The 9,713-nt window shown below is 38.4% G+C and overlaps 1 pseudogene; it reads right to left on the bottom strand.

Moving 5' to 3' along the window:
• LOC102857248 overlaps positions 1-514 on the bottom strand; it is a 2,049-nt pseudogene extending 1,535 nt beyond the window's left edge.
• Positions 515-9,713: the final 9,199 nt, after the last annotated feature.

The following is a 9,713-nucleotide window of genomic DNA, read 5'->3' as shown; positions in this document are numbered from 1 at the left end:
GGAGGACATTGAGGCCAGCAATGGTTCCAGCATCTTTGGTAGCCTGGCGCTGAGAGTCATTGAAGTAGGCTGGTACAGTGAGAACAGCATTGGTAACAGTCTTCCCAAGGTAGGTTTCTGCAATTTCCTTCATCTTTGTGAGAACCATAGAGGACACCTCCTCTGGATAGAAACTTTTGCTCTCTCCTTTATATTCTACTTGGACCTTGGGCCTGCCTGCATCGTGCACTACCACCATGAAGGGCCAGTGTTTCATATCAGACTGCACAACAGCATCATCAAATCTTTGTCCAATGAGACATTTGGCATTGAATACTGTGTTAGTAGGATTCATTGCAACTTGATTATTTGCTGCATCGCCAATCAATCATTCGGTGTCGGTAAATGCTACATAGCTTGGGGTGGTCCGGTTGCCTTGGTAATTTTCAATGATCTCCACTTTCCCATGCTGAAAGACCCCTACACAAGAGTAGGTGGTGCCAAGATCAATACCAACTACAGGGCCCTTGGACATGGTTGCTTAGTGCAGGTCCCACGTGGTGGAGGGGAAGAACCGTACCTCAAGGCTGCCGCTGAGCTAAATGAGACCCTTGTGTTCGTTCTTATTGCCATTGAGTTGGAACCAAATCATAGCTGACTCTCCATTGAGTTTTCTAAGCTATAAGGCACACGAGAGACAATTACTCATCTTTCTTCTACAGGGCTGTTGGTGCAATGTATAAATTTACATTTGTTTGTTATTTCTTATCTCCTTATTCAGTCCCGTTTCCATTTCTAAAGAAGACATTTTATTCGTCCTATGAGTATCACAGCCTTGCCTGTTTTCTAGGAAAACTGAGAATGAGAATTCCGGGACACTTAACTGCTCTTGCAAAATCTATACCTTGGCTGAGAATCAGTAGTCTAAATAGAACTAGGGAACACTGCACGGTTTAAAATCAGAAAAGGTGTGTGCTAGGGTTGTATCCTTTCTCCATTCCTATTCAATTTGTATGCAAAGCAAATCATTCAAGAAGTTGCACTCTATGAAGAAGAATACAATATCAGGACTGAAGGAAGACTCATCGACAAACTTCATTATACAGATGACACAACCTAGCTTGCAGAAAGTGTAGAAGACTTTGCTGAAGAAGATCCAAGACTTCTTTGATCTTCTTTGAAGATCTCCAGCCTTCAACAAGGACTACCATCTTAATAAAAAGAAAACACAGGACTGACATTGGGGTTGGGGCAGGGGAAACTAAGAAAAATGGAATAAATAATGTATACTGCATTGAAACAGAGGAGGGAGAAAATTGTTTAAAAGGATATGTGACTAGGTATTTTTGTCATGACAGGAGTCCAGAGTGAAGGCTGCATAGTGGAGTGAACATGGGGGGAGGGATTGTAAAACAATGAAAGAATTTTTCTTTTACTTTTCCAAGAGGGGAGTGTACTGGGGGGGGAAGGTTGGGAGGGGAGAAAATAGACAACATTGTGATTGACAGAGAAAAGACTAAATTTGTCAAAAATTTCATTTTATGTGGATCCACACTCAATGCCCTTGATAAATAGTAAGTAGTAGTTGTTGTTATGTGCCATCTTGTCTCCTGCATCTCATAGTGACCCTATGTACAACAGCCCTAAATCCTGCTCTATCCTGTTTCAATCTTACCCAGTTACTGAATCAATCCATCTCATCAAGCATCTTCCTGTCTTGTGCTGTTCCTCCACCATCTCAAGCATGACGTCCCTCTTCAAGGACTGGTCCCTCCTTGCAACATGTCCAAAGTATGTCAGACGAAGCTTCAGAATCCTTGTCTGGTCTCACGCTCTCTAGGATAAACCTATTTGTTCTCCTAGAAGTCCATGGTAATACTTGTCTCTAGCACCACAGCTACAGTTCTCCTCCTATCATCCCTAGTAATTGTCCAGCTTTCTGATGCATAGCACATAATTGCGAAGACTATAGCCCAGATCAGGTGCACCTTAGTCTTCTGACTGACATCATTGCTTTCAGTACTTTAGAGAGGTCCTTAATTCCCAACTTTCCCAATGCAATTCATCTTTTCATTTCCTCTTTGCTAGTACCAAGAGTGTTGATTGTGGAGCCAAACAAACTAAAGCTATGAACAATCTCAATATCTTCACCATTTATCATGATGTTGCCAATCAGCCTAATGGTGAGAATCTTTGTTTTTTTGATGTTCAGCTTCAATCCATAGTGAAGACAGCAGTCCTTGACCTTCCTTCTGCAGCAAGCGCTTCAGATCCTCCTCAGTTTCAGCAAACAGAATTGTGTCATCTGCATAGTTCAGGTTGTTGATGAGTCTTCCTCCAGTCCTGATGCCACATTCCTCCTCATAGGGCCCAGCCTCCCAGCATATCTACTATATGTTGTGTGTGTGTGTGTGTGCGTGCGCGCGTGCACACACACACACACACACACTCCTTCTTCAAGATTAGAATTGTATTAGAAATGAAGGAAGAAATGAACATATCACTTGGCTAGACAATTGGCAGTCTCAACTTCTGAAACTAAAGCAATAAAAATTACTCTGAGAGTAAACAGGAAAATATTAAAGTAGACCTAGAAAATAATGCTTGATTTTTTATTGTCTTGTACAGATACTTTTCAATTATGTATTTGGTCACAATATATTAAGATCATAACCTACAAATCAAGCTTTATTCTAGATGCTAGAGATACAATAGCATACAAAATGGGCATATTTTACACCCACTGTAGAGCTTACATTCTAAGTAAGAGGGAAAAGATAAAAATAAATGAGATATGTTAACTGATATGAAGATTTTTAAAAAGATAAATGCAGAGATAAAATAGAATGAGATGAAGAGGGTAACTGTTGGGAGACAAATCTCCATGTATCCCTCATGTTTCTGAAAATCTACTCATCAAAAGTTATGACTTCTCCTTGTTCCAGACTATTTTCAAAGATATGTATACAGAGAACATCTAGTATAATAAAGATAATGTCTCCCACTGTATCAAAAGGCATACATAATTGAAACAGATGAGGGAGAAAACTGTTTAAAAGCGATATATGATTGGGTATTATGGTTATGACAAGAGTCCAGAACGAAGGTTGCCTGGTAGAGTGCACTTGAGGCAGGGTACTGTTGGGGTAGGATTGTATACTAATGAAGGAATTTTTTCTTTTACTTTTCAAAGAGAAGAGTGAACTGGGAGGGAGGGGTGGACAGGGAGAAAAATGCAACAATGAATGAATGGAAATCCAAAATCTCAGTAAATTGTTCTTTAAACCCCTCTTTTACTTTTCAAAGAGAAGAGTGAACTTGGAGGGAGGGGTGGACAGGGAGAAAAATGCAACAATGAATGAATGGAAATCCAAAATCTCAGTAAATTGTTCTTTAAAATTAATAAAATAATATTTTTTTTAAAAAGGCATGCATACTTACTGTCCATAAGTAAAAACCTCTAGTTCCCTAAGTTTGGGTTCCACTCCTGTAGCATTACCCAATGCGTGAGCCGACATCCAGCTGAACTTTTCTGCGTTGCTTGTACAGAACCAAATGATAAAGGAATCAGCACAGATATGCTCATGATACCTGTTGTATTGTGAGTAACGAAGTCCTCATCCCTGATCCTGTAGTTTTGGTTCTTCCCCCAGCATCGACAAAACTACAGCAGACTAACTTCTTAGCTTATAAATTGTTGTTGCTGTTAGGTGCTGTTGAGTGGAGTACAACTCATAATGACCCTATGAACAAAAGATACAAACCTTGTTCTATTCTGCACCATCCTGTCATTTCCAAACGCACAAGAGCCCATTGCAGCAGTCACTGTGTCAATCCACCTAGTTGAGGGTCTTCCTCTCCGTCATTGACCCTCCACCCTTCCCAATATCATGTCCTTCTCCAAGGAATAGCCCCTCCTAGCAACATACACAAAGTATATAGGGCAAAGCTCATCATTTTTGTGTCCAAAGAGCATTCCAGCTCCACCCTCTCCAGGACATATCTATTCATTCTCTTGACCATCCATGGGATGTTCAATGCTTTCTCCAACACCACAGCTCAAAAGCGTCAATTCTTTTCTGTCATCCTTATTCATTGTCCAGCTCTCAGATCATAGCAAGTAATCAGAAAGACCACGGCCTCAATCAGATGCACTTTAGTCCTCAAACTGAACTGACATCATTACTCCTCAATAAATTGAAGAGGTCTCTTACTGCAGATTTTCCCAGTGCAATGTGTCTCCTTATTTCCTAACTGCTGGTACCAAGGGTGTTAATTGTGGGTTCAAGCAGATGAAGCTGTTGACAGTTTCAATCTTTTCTCCATCCATCATGACACTGCCTATCAGTCTAGTAATAAGAATCTTTATCTTCTTGATATTGAGATGCAATCCATACTGAAGGCTATATCCCCTTGATCTTGATTGCTGTATTCCTTGAGCAGGATGGGTCATTTACTTCCTAAATAACCCTATGAACACTAAAGAAAGACAATAGTTATAGTATTATATTGTTAAAGTCCAGATTGGAAGTCAGTTGAAATGAGGAAAAACAACAACAAACATTGTTTAATAATTGCAACATGGAATGTATGTGCTTGAATGTTGGAAAACTGAAAATTAAATAGAATGCATGAATATCAACATACTATGCATTAGTGAGATGAGATGGGCCAGCTTTGGCAACTTTGAATCAGATAATCAAATGGTGTACTATGCAGGGAATGAAAAACAGAAGAATGGTGTTGCATTCATAGTAAAACTTGTAAGCAGGTCACGAAAATTTTAGATTATTCATAGTTTTTTATGAGAAGTAAAGATATCAGCCTATAGACTAAGATGGACATGATTCAGGCCATGATTTTTGCAATAAATTTGCAATTACATCAGAGAGCTAGACATAGACCAAGGATGACAGAAGAATTGAAGCCTTTGAGTTGTGGTATTGGAGAAGAGTATTATTGCATGTATCATGGACCACCAATAGAGCAAACAGGTCTGTCTAGGAGAGAGAGAAACCAAGTTTCTCCCTGGAAGCTAAAATTTTGAGGCTCTGTTTCACATACTTTGGGCTCATAGCCAGGAAGGACCAGTCCTTGGAGAAGAACATCATGTTTGGAAGAGTGGAGGGACAATGCAGAAGAGAAAGACCCCGGATGAGATGGATTGACACAGTAAGTAGGTAATAAGAGTAGGTGTGCCTGAGTCAGTGAGACTGACTTAGGATAGGGCAGGCTTCAGAGCTGCTGTATGTAGATAGGGTCTCTATGAGTCACAGACGACTTCGCAGCACATAACAACAACACAGTCTTTGACCAATACTAAGTCAAGGAAGACTTCTCAGAGGATGAGATTTCATGTAAAACTTAAAGGATGAAAATAATCTTATCATACGGAGAGACAAGAAGGGTAAATAAACAGAAGAAATGTAATATGCAGATCCCTGGCACAAGAGAGAACTTAGCACATTTAAGGAACTCTAAGATCAGTGAAGCTAGATTGAGTAAGAGAGTAATAAAGAGACAAACTGAAGTTTGAGAAATACCGGGCTATGCAGGATGTTAGTGAACATGGTAAGGGGGTTGGGAAAGACACACACACACACACACACACACACACACACACAAAGTCCAAGCTCACTGCTTTTGAGTAAGAACCAATTGACAGCTGACACTCCTATAGATTTTGGGAGTTTATAAACCTCATGGGAGGAGATCACCCATTTACCTCCTTCAGAGCTGGGGACAAATTGAAGCCAATAGAGTTTATTAGTTCAACTTCCTATCAGTTATGCCACCAGAACTCCCTTTCATGACCATAGCAAAATGTTTTGTAATGTACATTACAAAGCAATAGCATATTATTGAAAGTAATGCTATGATCCCATTCATGCATAAAAAGTATATGTATTAACTAGGTTAGAATAACTTGAATTGGAGCAAGAACTGGGGAAATGCTTAAGACATTTCAGTAATAATCTAGTCAAGAAGATAATTTTCCTAATATATAAAGATCTCCCACAAATCATAATACCAAATATTCAATGAAAAATGGGCAAACTATATAACAGATTGATTACCTAAACATTAAAACAAATGGCTCTTAAAAACTGAATATATGCTTAATCTTGAGCCAATCTCTTTTTTACAACATTTCATATTGGTTTGATTACAAATATCGTATACATTGTGTTTCACACTACTCTTGATTCACATTATGTTTCATACAATCATTGCTATGCACTATGTTTCATAAAATTATTCACCACTGGGCCTTGCCTATCATTACCATGTCTTTTCTGGTCCCCACCAGATCCTTCTGATTTCCTTCACCCCCTCTTTCTAGTCACTACATTATGCAACATTTTGCTCCTACCTGTCTTCATCCCTTTACTCCCACCTCTTCCCCTCTTGGGTTCCCATATACATTTTACTAGTTATCCTTTTATTTTTATAATAATGCAGTATTTGTCCTTATAAGAATGAGTTGGTTCAGTCAGCATAATGCTTTGCAGTATCTCCCAAGTTATGTAGTGTTTTTTTTTTTTAATTGTAGCTCCTGAGTGTGAATGTACCACAATTTATTAATCCATTCAGTTGTGCCTGGACATTTGGGCTGTTTCTACATTCTTGCAATGATGAATAAAGCTCCTGTGAACACTGATGATCTCTGTTTATGTTTCAGTTCTAATTTCCTTGGGGTTTATTCCTAATGTGGAATGGTCCAATCTCTTTTGAGATATAAAAGAGATTAAACATCAAGATGAGAGAAGACAGATAGCAAGTCACATGATGATTGCCCAGAGCAGAAGCTAAAAAGAGACAAGGACTCTTCTTCAGAACCTATAGTCTATATCTATCTGTGTTAATTTGTGTAGAACATTAATTTCAAGGAATTTGTCCTTTTCCTTTCAGGTTTCAAATTTATCAGAGTATATGTTTTTTTCATAATAGTCCAATATTATCAATTTCATTTCAGCTAGTTCTATTGTGATGTCACCTCTAACATTTCTTAATAGAGTTATTTGTGTCTTCTCGGTTTTTTTTCTTTTGTAAAGTTTGTCAATGATTTGTCAATTTTATTGACCCTTTAGAAAAACTAGCTCCTGATTTTGTTAATGGTTTCAATTGCTTTTCTGTCTTCTAGTTCATTGATTCTAGCACTTGTCCTTATAGTTTCCTTTCTTCCAGAGCCTGTGGGATTAGATTGTCGATCTTTTTTCTATTTGATGAAGGTGTTGAGTTAGATGATTATTTTGCTTCTTTCTTGACATTGTTCTTAAGGTGGGAACACACATAAGTCTCTCCCTGAAAAATGAATCCAAATAAAATGTCTTGAAGCCCAAAATATCTCAAAAGGAAGCTTGAGTACACATCTAAAAACCCAGAAGCCCAGGCCTGGGAGAAAAGGACTTGCTGAAATGTGTAACTATTCTAGGCAAACAAATTCCCAAAAGAGATTAGAGGTAATTATGTGTCAGAATTTCACTGTCAGTCACATCTGGATTACACTTAACTTCAAAAAAGCCCTAATATTTGATTAATGCTCTCTTGCTTTTAGAAGCTCAGTTAAAAGCATAGTTTCTAGTGAATAGTCAATATAGCAAATTGAGACATAATACAAAGAAACTAAAAGCTCTTGGAATGGGGCTGGAAAAGGTCTTTAGAAAATGGAAGTGATGATTGCCTAATTGTTTCAAAAAAGAAAGAACTGATCTCTCGTTTAGAAGGAGGTGCTTCAGCCTGCTATCAGCTGCCTCCCACCTTCTCACTCTATGTGGTGGCCTTTAGGAATAATGCCTTTGATGAATTATACTTGGACAGGATCCTTGCTTTTTTAACTGGGTATTCTTAGAGTTATTTAGTGATTACAATGAGGTCTTTGAATAAAATGCCTAGCCTCCTGTATGTCATGAACAATAAATAGCAATTACTGGAATTGTTATTATTGCTATGTGCTGTTGAGTCATCTGCAACTCATAGCATATGCGCAGTAGCTCTGAACCCTGCCTTATCCTGAGCCAGTCACATTGTTTCTGACACACCTAACTTCATTATCCCACCTACTGTGTCAATCCATTTCATCTAAGGGTCTTCCCTTCTTGAGCTGTCCCTTCACCCTTCCAAGCATGATGTCCTTCTCCAAGGACTGGTCCTTCCTAGCAACATGCAGGAAGTGTGTGGGCTAGAGCGTTACCTAGTCATTAACCTCTGAAAGAGGAAGCTCTGGTGGCATACTTCATACAGCATGACACTGCTAACCCAAAAGCCACACCTCTTTGGTGGTTCGAATCCACCAGAGGTTTCACAGGAACAGGAATTCTCCTCCCATGTAATTTACAGCTTCAGAAACCCAAAAGAGAGCCAGCTCAAGAGTCGGTTATGAATAGACAGCAATGAATGAGTTGAGTATGATCTCTGAAAATGTTACTATTGTTCTGCTATTGCCCAAAGGAAAGACTCATGATTCAAATTTATTTCCAACCTGCTCTCACAAGTGAATTGTCTGGTGCTTAGTAACTGACTACTACCACCATAGGAAGGAAGAGTTCCTATTGGCAGCTCTGCTATATTTTTAAAATTATTTATGTATACTGTCATTCATTTTTTTAAAGAAATAATATTTTATTGTCTTTCAGAATAAGTTTGCACATCAAATTAAGTTCCTGTCTAAAAATTTTTGTAGAAGTTGTATATAACATTGGTACATTTTCCACTGTGTCAGCAGTCTTCTAATGTTAATTTTCTTTGCTCTATTTCCATTAATAGAATTTCCCTGCCTCTCTAACTATATCATCTTTGTTTTAGGGTACATGTTGACCACTTAGTTTCCTATCATGGATGATATTATTCGTTTTATAAACAATTTGTTTTTGTTATATATGATCAAGTGGGAATTGCGGGTTCCTCCAGCAGGCTTTTAAATACAGGAGGAGATTGACCATCTTTCGCCCACAGAGCAGCTGATGGATTCCAACCATTTGCCTTTGGGTTGATTCCTTACCACTAAACCACCAGAAATCCTTGTATTGTGTTTTTTTAAATAAAATTTTTATTCTACATTGGTTTTCTTAAAAGCTTGTATACATTGTATTTCACACCAGATCTTTCCCATTTCCTCTACCCACCCCACCCTCCACCCATCAAATTATGCGACCCTGTGATTAACCACATCACCACCTGCTCATCCTCACCCCTCTGCTCCCACCCTTCCCCCTTTGGATCCTCATACATGTTCTACAATAATAGCCTTATTCAGTACTTATCCTTATGGAACTGAGTTAGTTCACTTAGCATAATGTTCTACAATCCCTCCCAAGTTAGACAATGATCTACAAAATTAAAAAAGTGATGAATGTGACCCAAAGATTAAATCCCTGTGCACACATCAAAAATTTTTTCCAACATAGTGAAAAGAAAACCTACTACTAACGGAAGAAAGTATTTGGCAATACCATTATAGACAAGGGTCTCATACCAAAAGTTTCTAGAATCCTACAGGGCCTCCACAAGAAAAAGACTGATAACTCAATTGCAAAATGGGCAAAAGACATAGAAAAGAATTTTCACAGTGGAAGATATTTAAATGGCCAACAGACACATGAAGAAATGCTCCAAATCACTGGCAATAAGAGAGATGCAAATCAAAACTACAATGAGATACCATCTCACTCCAGTAACAGTGACAAAGTTTAACAGAATAGCAACTAATAAATATTGGACAGGATGTGGAGAAA

The sequence above is a fragment of the Elephantulus edwardii genome, unplaced genomic scaffold (assembly GCF_000299155.1).
Source record: "Elephantulus edwardii isolate Elephantulus edwardi_28Jun2011 unplaced genomic scaffold, EleEdw1.0 scaffold00050, whole genome shotgun sequence".
Taxonomy (NCBI): domain Eukaryota; kingdom Metazoa; phylum Chordata; class Mammalia; order Macroscelidea; family Macroscelididae; genus Elephantulus; species Elephantulus edwardii.
The sequence above is the reverse complement of the archived record's forward strand: the minus strand, read 5'-3'. Positions and strand labels throughout refer to the sequence as shown.